The 9,383-nt window shown below is 45.1% G+C and overlaps 1 protein-coding gene across 2 annotated transcripts in view; it reads left to right on the top strand.

Annotated features, from left to right (window-relative positions):
- Positions 1-1,628: 1,628 nt before the first annotated feature.
- ZNF239 (zinc finger protein 239) overlaps positions 1,629-9,383 on the top strand; it is a 22,011-nt gene continuing 14,256 nt past the window's right edge. The window contains exons 1-2 of one of the 2 annotated variants that reach the window (XM_032267258.1): positions 1,629-1,689; positions 2,558-2,598. The gene's annotated coding sequence lies outside the window, so the exon portion shown is untranslated. Of the gene's footprint in view, positions 1,690-2,557; positions 2,655-9,383 lie in introns of both variants that reach the window. The other variant, XM_032267259.1, reaches the window with a different exon arrangement.

Below are 9,383 nucleotides of genomic sequence, written 5' to 3'. Positions count from 1 at the left end.
CCATCTCTGCCACACAGGAGCAGGCCAGGAACTGGATTCAAGCAGATTTGGGTCTCTATCAGGAGAATAAAACCAAGAAAAACTAGGGCAAGAGTTAAGGGTAACTGCACATACACAGCACTGGTCATAACGATGACCCATGGCCTCTTAAGTTGCATGAGGAGGGAAGTGAGCACATGAGGAAGTGAGGTCAGGTAAAATCTAAATACGGAAGAGCTCTGCTGTTTTCCATTGAAGAATGAGGAGAGGAGTAAGTCCAAGGGAGATATTTTGTGTTCCCCAGGCAAAAGGTAAGAGAGCATCTCTTAGGAGGAGACTGAAGGGGAGATGGGCCTCTCCAAGCATCACAGGCTGAAATAATAGCCCCCCAAATATGCCCATGTCCTAACCCCCAGAAGCTGTGGATGTTAATTTCTATGGCAAGAAGGATTTTTTGAAATGTGATTATATTAAGGATCTTGACATAGAGAGATTATCCCAGATTGGCCAGCTGGGCCTGATGTAATCACAACAGCTGTAATTAGAAGGGTCCAGGAGGAGTCAGTGCCTGAGCATGTGATGTGATGATGAAGGCAGAGACTACAGTCATGCACTTTGAAGATAAAGGAGCAGGCCACAAGCCAAGGAATGCAAACAGTCACTGGGAGCTAGAAAAGGCAAAGAAATATTCTCATCTAGAAACTCCAGGAGGAACTAGCCCCGCCAACATTGACTTTAGCACAGTAAAACTGATTTCAGACTTGGCACCTCCAGAAGTGTAAAAGAATAAATGTTTATTATACTACTAAGTTTGTGGTAATTTGTTGTGACAGTAATTGGGAACTAATACACCAAGGAAGGGGTAGGATGTAGAAGAGAGTCAAGCAACAGCTCTTTCCCCTCCAAAATAAATCTGAAAGAAAGAAATTGGGGAAGAGACCAAATGGGTAGCTCTGTTTCACTCGGTGAGAAGTGAAAGAAATGTAAAATTTTGGCATAAACAACCCTTGTGTGCGTTTAGGAGAGTTATAACTGCTGGGTGCCACTTGTCTAATTCCCTCACCTTCTGTGTTTGTTAAGATCCCCTGTTTAAAATTGCAAAGTGCACCCCAGCCCTACACACTCACACACACACCCCACAACCCCCGACCCAGCTCTATGCTTTCGTACCACTACATGACACACAGGACACCATTTACTATATTTATGGATTGCTTGTTTCCACTAGAATAGGGCAGTGACTTTTGTGCAAGCATCTTGAACTGCTCCTGATACACAGTTGGCTCTCAAACAATATCTGTTAAATGTATATAACAGATAAATCTCACTTCAGAGGTGAGATTGAAGATGCAGAATGGCAAGTATTCACTTCAGAAGGTTTTGAAAGGTAAAGATGAAATTCCGGGTATTTACGTCCTTTTCTCCTAAGAGTATTTTAACAAATGAAAAAACACCTTAACAGGCATTCCTAAATAATTCTTACGTGTTTGTAATAAAAATTGAGTAGGAGGACTTGAATACACGCGTCGCTAACTCAAAAACGGCAAATGAGGCCCCCTGCCAGGAATCCCGCTCTGCGCAGCGCAAAGCGCCGGGGCCCGCGCCGGAAGTGGGCGTGGCTCGCCCGCGGCTTGCTGGGACTTGTATTTCGAAGCCCTCGGCGCGCCAGGCGGAATCTGGCCCTCAGCTGTGTGGGGTTCCACGTGGGAGGTGAGACGGGCAGGGCTGCCCCGGCCCCTGGCAGAGGCGCTCAGGGGTCAGGAAATGGGTGTGCCGCGGGAAGGCGCTGGGTCGCCGAGCCGCGGAAGCCCGGAGGGCGGCGATGGTAGGGCACTCGAGCTACGGAGGCCCGGCCCGCGGCGGCACGTGTGTCGCGGCGCCGCATGTCCGAGCTGCTGCGCCCCCGGGGCCGGGCTGCGGCCGCACTGAAGCTTGCCGGGCCCTGCGGCTGAGTGGCCGCGCCTCCGAGGGCCCCTCCTCTCGCCTGGCCAAGCTCTGGCCTGGGCCGGCTGGGGGCTTCGTGGTTGGCCACGCCGGCCTCTTCCTCGCGTGTGACGAGCGTTATTGCAGGGGATTTTTGGTGGACGTTAAGCGACGTGGCGGGGATCCAGTGAGAGACTGAGGTTTCTGTGCGCAGCAGCACTGCCCTGGCTGAAAAGAGCTCTCATCTGAGCCCCCGCACTGCAGGAAAATGAGATCGGGGAAAGCGTCTTGGGCAACCGAAATCCATGCTGAGAGGCGGTCATATAACCCGAGAGCTCCTGCTCTTAACTAGAACTTTAGGGCAGAGCTCAGAAAGTCAGAGGAAATGGGCATGACTTAGAGCTGCGGCTGCTGCGGGATTTACTTAGCCTCTTGATTTTAAGGGGAAGACTTGGCTTGTTTAATTGAAAGCACTGTGGAGAGGGATGAAGGTGGTGATAGAAAAGGCGTCACCTCTCACCTCATGGAGGGAGTGCGAGAGGAAGGGTTGACTGAAGAGGCGTCAGTCAGAGGCAGGAGCAGAGTAACTTTTTCCCTGCAGTCTTGCTGGGCCTGATTTTCATGGCTTTTTCTCTTTCCCTAACTGCCTTTCCAGGAACCCGTCCTCCCTGGGAGTAAGAAATGACCAAGATCTGGGTGAGTTGGCGTTCCATTTCTCCTAAAATGCCATCTCTCTGAAATGTCCCTGTGAGGTGTGTTGTTTTATTTATTGTCAGGCCCCAGTACGGTGTTTTATAGTTATGGGTGTATGGACATTAAGATACTAAGGGCATGTAGCTAGCAAATGATGTCACCAGGCTCTGCACAGATAGTTTTCACTCACCCTGCCTCCGTGAATTTATTCTGCTCCTCAGAGCACTAGGATGTGCTCTCATGGGGAGCCTCTCAAAGCCTGCCTTTTCCTGCCAGACATTTCACTCACGTTGAAAGTCATTCCAAGCTATTCCATATTCATCCCAGTGCTAAGTGGTCTCAGCAAAACGGATAGAATGATAAACCACTGTGCTTTTCTTCAAGGAGTGTACCATCTTGATGAGCGTATTGTGTTCCTGTACACAAAAAGTATGCCTATTAATAGTGATCATTTATTAACTGTGAAAGAGTCAAAAACGAGGAAATGTGTTAAATGGTAGCACAGTGGTTAGAAAATCACTCATAGAAATGCTTTTCAATGAGGCTATGCATCAGAACTCCGTGGCGTTTTTTTAAGAACTAAGCTTCATCCTCTCTTCTAGACGTAGTGAAAGGAGAGTTTCACTCTTTTTTTATTCTGTTGATCTTTGTACATCCAAAGATCAACAGAATTATTGTGAAGTATCTCTCTATACACTTGATATAAGTGTCTCTAAGGTAGGTAAAATGACTTATTCATCTTTTATACTCAGGTTTTGTTCTCTTTCATTAAGATGTCTACATATTTAACTGTTCCAATAAAAATTACCAAGTCATACTTTTTTAAAAAGAGAGTTCTCATTTGTCTTGGTAAAACCATCTGTAGGAGGTTACCTCAAAATTAACCCTTAGATTCCCAGGGTGTTTGAGATGATCGGCCCCCTCTTTGCCCTGTCCTGGCATTTTATGGTAGAGAGCTCTAACTCTGAGGGAGCTGACAGAAAGTGTCTTGTCCTTTGTTGCAGAGAGCAGCAAGCCAGAAGTAAACCCTGTGTTTTCTAACTTCAGGCTGTTCTTTCTCCATTAACTAAACAGGTCATCACACCAGAAGTTGTTTGAATAAAATATCAGACTGGGTTTTAAGGGAAAAAAAATTGATTTTTAGCACTACCAGCAAAGGCCATCTTTTTGCTTGGCAAATACAGCCCTCACACACACGAGCTCTTAGAAAAATCTGTTTTGGAGGACAGTAAGCTGTATCGAGGTACTGAGAGCATGGCTTCTCTGTGACCTAAAAAGTAATTGAGGACTTCAAGAGAGATTAACCTGAGTAGAATCCGTATATTTTCTTTCCTTTGCTTCTGCCTGTTCCCTGATGATTAGTTATTCACTGCCGCTGCAACTGGGTATTACTAGTTTGGTAAATTTTGAGATTCTGGTGTGTGTTTTCATTTAAACAAAGGACTTCATTCCAGTCACTGCGTGTTTTCTATGTACCAGACATTGCCCTTAGGTATGCTGAAAGGCAGGAGTCTTAGTTCACCTCTCCCTTCCTCCGTGACATTGGATAAGTCACTTCGCCCTTATGAACTTTGGTTTTTCATCTGTAAAATGAGGGTCTTGGGTTTTACTATCTTTAGGTTTTCTTTTAGTTGTATTATTATTCATTTAAATTGAATATGAATCTATATTTATCTTTCAGATTCCAAGTCAATTGTGCTCGTTGCTGGTGATTTAAAGACAAGTTGAGGCTGGGCATGGTGGCTCACAACTGTAATCCCAGCACTTTGGGAGGCCGAGGCGGGAGGATCACCTGAGGTCAGGAGTTGGAGACCAGCCTGGCCAACATGGTGAAACCCCATCTCTACTAAGAATACAAAAATTAGCAGGGCATGTTGGCAGCTGTAATTCCAGCTACTCGGGAAGCTAAGGCAGGAGAATTGCTTGAACCTGGGAGGTGGGGCTTGCAGTGAGCCAAGATCATGCCACTGTACTCCAGCCTGGGCAACAGAGTGAGACTCTGTCTCAAAAAACAAAGATGAGTTGAGCGTGGCCTCTATCCTTCAGAATCTTACAGCAAACTTGGGAGACAGATTTGATAGCTATAATAAAGGAATGTGAAAGATGCTATAGGATCTCAGAGGAGGAAAATTCTAACTCATCCTCATGCTTCAAAAAGAGGGTTATTGATTGCCCTGAGACTGAAAGCTCTAAAATGGATGGGAGAACTCCATAAGTCAGGGCTTACTGTGGAAAGGACTGTGCTGAACTCGAGTATAATGTGTTAGATGACTCCAGGTAATCTAGTGTGCCTCTTCCTGCTTTTCCATTTCAAAGTAAATTGTTAGATACAGCAGACACGGGCTCTGCAAAGAAGTGGAAGGCCCCATGATGACATGTATATAGTTCTAAGGAGGTTGACATTTGTCTGATAGAAACAGGAAATGATTGATCTTGTGACTTTCCTCTCCAATTGAACTTAAGAATATTGAGTCTGCTCTCCCCACTATAAGCAGGAGCGCAGCCTTGGAGTGAATTCCTTAGTGCCACTGACATCTGAGAAAACTGTTGATTATTCAGTCTTTCAGTCCCAGTTTTGTCTTTCTTTAACAGGAGCATTATTTCCTTTCCTTTTCTCCCTTCCCTTGTCACAGTGATTCCTCTTATTTGGTCTATTCCTGTCCATCAGCATATCCTTTCCCTTCTCAGCATGGAATCTCACCTGCCACTTTATCTTTAGGACCTTAAGAAATTAATAACTCTGATTGTCTAACCTAGGGACTAAAAGATGACAAAAATTGTACTGTGAAGAACTGGTAAAGAGTTATTCTGGCCTAGGTAAGAAAAAAAATAATAAGAGTCTTACTAAGACTGGCAGTGGAAATGGAAAAGTAACACACTGGAGGGAAATTTAGGAGGTAGAATTGACAGGATCTGAAATGGCTTGAATATTGTTGAGGTAGAGAAGGAAGATTAGACAATCCACATGACTGGATCGAAGACAGATAAAAAACAGAGAAGATAAAAGATAATTGATGGGCTTGTATCTCTGAAGATAGAAGGGATTTGATCTAGAATGCACAGGAGAGATTAGCCTTAAACAGAAAGAAATCTTTTTTCTCTGTGGTCTAAAGAGAAGGTCTGATTGGGAAGAGCAGCCAGCCCACTTGCTTGTAATGTGCCGCCATGCCTTGCTAAAGGATGTGACGATGGAGCTTGAAGGCAGCAACCTTTGCTTCCGCTTGTTACTCAGGGGCTTGAGGCTTCTCTTCCAGCCCTCTTCCTCAGTGTGGAGACCAGTGAACTTGAACAGAAAGCTCGGAGAAAGTACCCATCCTTACCTTTATCTTCACCCTCATTCTTCCCTTCCCCACTGGTAACAAGTTGGGTAAGTCATGTCACTCCTGCAGCGCAGGCCCAAGAAAGGAGGGAGTGGTGCCTCTTTAGACTCAGGCCGAAGCTGGCTTAGCTGATCGAATTTATGAGACAGCCCTTAGGACTTTTTACGTATTCTATCACTCTACTTTTGAAAATGTGCCTTAGAGAATGGTGCCAGGCCATGCACTGTGCAGATATAAGTACTAAAATTGAGAACTTGAAAAACAAAAACAAAAAACTGGTTCTTCACCACAGAAAGTTTAAGAAGCATTGTTTCATCGGACAGAGCCCTGGAGGGAACCAGATTTGCCGACATTGACTGAATAAATATTTGGACTCCTCTTAAGTCCCAGGCCCTGCTTGAGGTTTTGAGAATGCAATCATGAACAAATGAGGTAGCCTCTCTGTTCTCAGGGAACTTAGATCTCAGTGGGGAGAAACAGTAAATAAGAAAGCAAGTGAATAAATAAGAAAATAAGATGAGGCATAAGTCGTAAGAAGAAATTAATTAAACCAGGAAAATGATAGATACAGGGTACTCCTGTGGATTACATGGTCAGGGACGTGCTTTCTGAGGAGGCAACAGTTGAGCTAAGAACTGAATGATAAGGAAGGGAGAGGGCAGCTAGCACAAAAACTACAATGAATTTGATGTCGTTCAAGGGCCTGCTGGGCACCTGGTGCTGAGTATGATCATATGAGAGGCCACGGTTGGGGAGGTGACAGGAGAGCCTCACAGGCCAGGATGAAGACTGGATTTTACTCAATAGCCCCTGAAAATCCTTTGGAGAGTTTCACATTTGGCCTAGTTTTTGTTTTAAAAGATCACCTTGGCTGCCATGTGGAAAAATCATGTTTGGGATAGCAAGAGTAGAGACAGATCAAGCAGGAGGTTGGTGCAAGTGAGACACGTGCCGCCCAGACGTGGAGAGGTGGCAGTGTGGGGGGAAGCTGGGTAGGTGCCGATACGCCTTAGAGGTAAAGGAGGTGGGTGATGGCTGAGATGTGAAGATGAGAATGAAATGACTTCTGGGAATTTGGTTTGAGCAATTGAGTGGTTCTTGTGGCTGTTTACTAAAATGGGGACAACTGGGGAAGGGCAGGTGTTGATGGAGATGGCTGGGAGCAGGAGTTCTGTTGGAGCCTGTTAAGTTTTTTGTTTGTTTGGCCTACTGCAACCTCCACTTCCTAGGTTCAAGCGATCCTCCCACCTTAGCCTCCTGAGTAGCTGGGACTACAGACGCATACCACCTCACCTGGCTAATTTTTGTGTTTTTAGTAGAGACAAGGTTTCACCATGTTGGCCTGGCTGGTCTTGAACGCCTGACCTTAAGTGATCTGCTCACCTCAGCATCCCCAAATGCTGGGACCTGTTAAGTTTTAAGCACCTTTATACATCCCAGTGTAGATGTTAAAATGTAGAAAGTTGGAGTCTGGAGGTGAGGGGAGAGGTTAGGGCTGGAAATAAATATTTAGCAGTAGATGGTATTTTAAGCCAAGGGATCCCTGAGGAGAGTGTTTTATGGCTGTGTGTGTATGTACTGTTTTATTTTCCCAGTAATGTTTAACTACTTAGTTTAGAAGAAGAAAGGACATATGATGGATACAACTAGGGAAACTTGGAGGTCAGAAGCATACTATGGCTGAGAGGTAAAAAAGAGGAAGGGTTAAGGGTGATGACCTTGATGAAGCAAATATGAGGGAGGAGGAAAAACAGAAAGCATAGGAAGTGATTTTTAAAGTGTAGAATATTAGGGAGATAATATTTTAAGAGCAGAGGGGTCCAGGTAGTGGACTCCTGATTATGGTCATCACAGTTTGATGAAATGTGGCTGAGATCATTAGCACTGTGGAGATGAAGAAACGTGAGGTCAGAGGGTTGGGTAAATTATTCCTGAGAGTGTTAAGGTTGTCAGGATAATGGTGGGAATGGGGTGAAGATGACAACTCAGCAATGACACAAGAAGACAGTGACAAGGAAAGAGTCAGTAGCTGAGAACTTGAGCTTAGACATGTTTTGTAGGCACAAGGGAAATGATTTGGATGGAAGTAGCCAAGTAGATGAAAAGGAAAGATCTTCCAAGAAAATTTGACTCAGCTCACTCAGATCCCCTGAGCTACAAACTTCTTCTCTACCTTTCTTACCTTTTCCAGTGCTGCTGACTTCATACCCCTTCCAGGGCATTTGTACAGATGGTTGTTTGTTGGGGAGGAATGTGCTTAATGTTTTAGGAACCAGTTACATTCAAGGATGCCTCTATGGCCTTCACCCAGGAGGAGTGGGGCAACCTGGACTCTGCTCCCAGGAACCTGTGCAGAGCTGTGATGCTGGGAAACAATGGGAACTTGGCCTTGGTGGGTAAGGACATGTGGACCTGGACACCTGCCCATGGGCATCTTTGTTTCCTACCTCCTTTTTGGCACAAAAGGATGTTTTCTGACTATTCTAAGAATTGGAGAGTGGTAGTTTTACTGGGTTGTCTTAAAAACCATACCTGTTCCATCCTTTATAAGCTAGAGGTGGGACGGATTTTGCTTTCTGCACATCACCCAATCCCTGTGAGTTTCCCAAATGTGATCTATCAGGTGGAACAAGATAAAGATCATTATATAATGGCAAGTGAACCCCAAAGAGCACCAGGCATCATAGCAAGTTATAAACCAGGCTAATCCACACTAGGAGTCCTTTTCCAATGTTCCAGGAGTTCTCTGATACCTTGTTGTCTGTGTCAAAAGCAGGGATTTCTGGGATGTTTCCCATGTGCTACTGTTTTACCTGATCTACTCACTTACTTCCCTTCTGCCTCTGCAGGAGGTTGTGGTCTTTCCCAGTAATGGTGACTTGCTTCTTTGTACTCTTACCTTTCCCATATTTCCCCTACATTGGTCTTGTGCCATCTAGTTTATTTTTCACTGAATGTCCTCCCCCTGCCTTGCAATATCCAGCTTCCATTATTTCTTTTCTTACACCTTCAGGAATTCATGCCCTCCCAAAAATAATCAAAACTTGTGGTGAGATATTCTCATACCCAGATAAAACATTTTTTTTTTTTTTTTAGACAGAGCCTCCCTCTTTTGCCCAGGCTGGAGGCTAGAGTGCAGTGGCACAATCTCAGCTCACTGCAACCTCCACCTCCCAGGTTCAAGCAATACCTTGGCCTCAGAGTAGCTAGGGTTACAGGCATGAGCCAGATAAAACACTTTTTGACTGCCTGAATCAAGGAGCCTTAAACATTTTCATCATTTTTTTTTTTTTTTTTTTGAGACGGAGTTTCGCTCTTGTTACCCAGGCTGGAGTGCAATGGCGCGATCTCGGCTCACCGCAACCTCCGCCTCCTGGGTTCAAGCAATTCTCCTGCCTCAGCCTCCTGAGTAGCTGGGATTACAGGCACGCACCACCATGCCCCGCTAATTTTTTGTAGTTTTAGTAG

This window comes from Sapajus apella, unplaced genomic scaffold, assembly GCF_009761245.1.
Source record: "Sapajus apella isolate SASKATOON/1434 unplaced genomic scaffold, GSC_monkey_1.0 scaffold167, whole genome shotgun sequence".
Lineage (NCBI taxonomy): Eukaryota > Metazoa > Chordata > Mammalia > Primates > Cebidae > Sapajus > Sapajus apella.
This window is presented reverse-complemented; position numbering and strand designations above follow the sequence as displayed.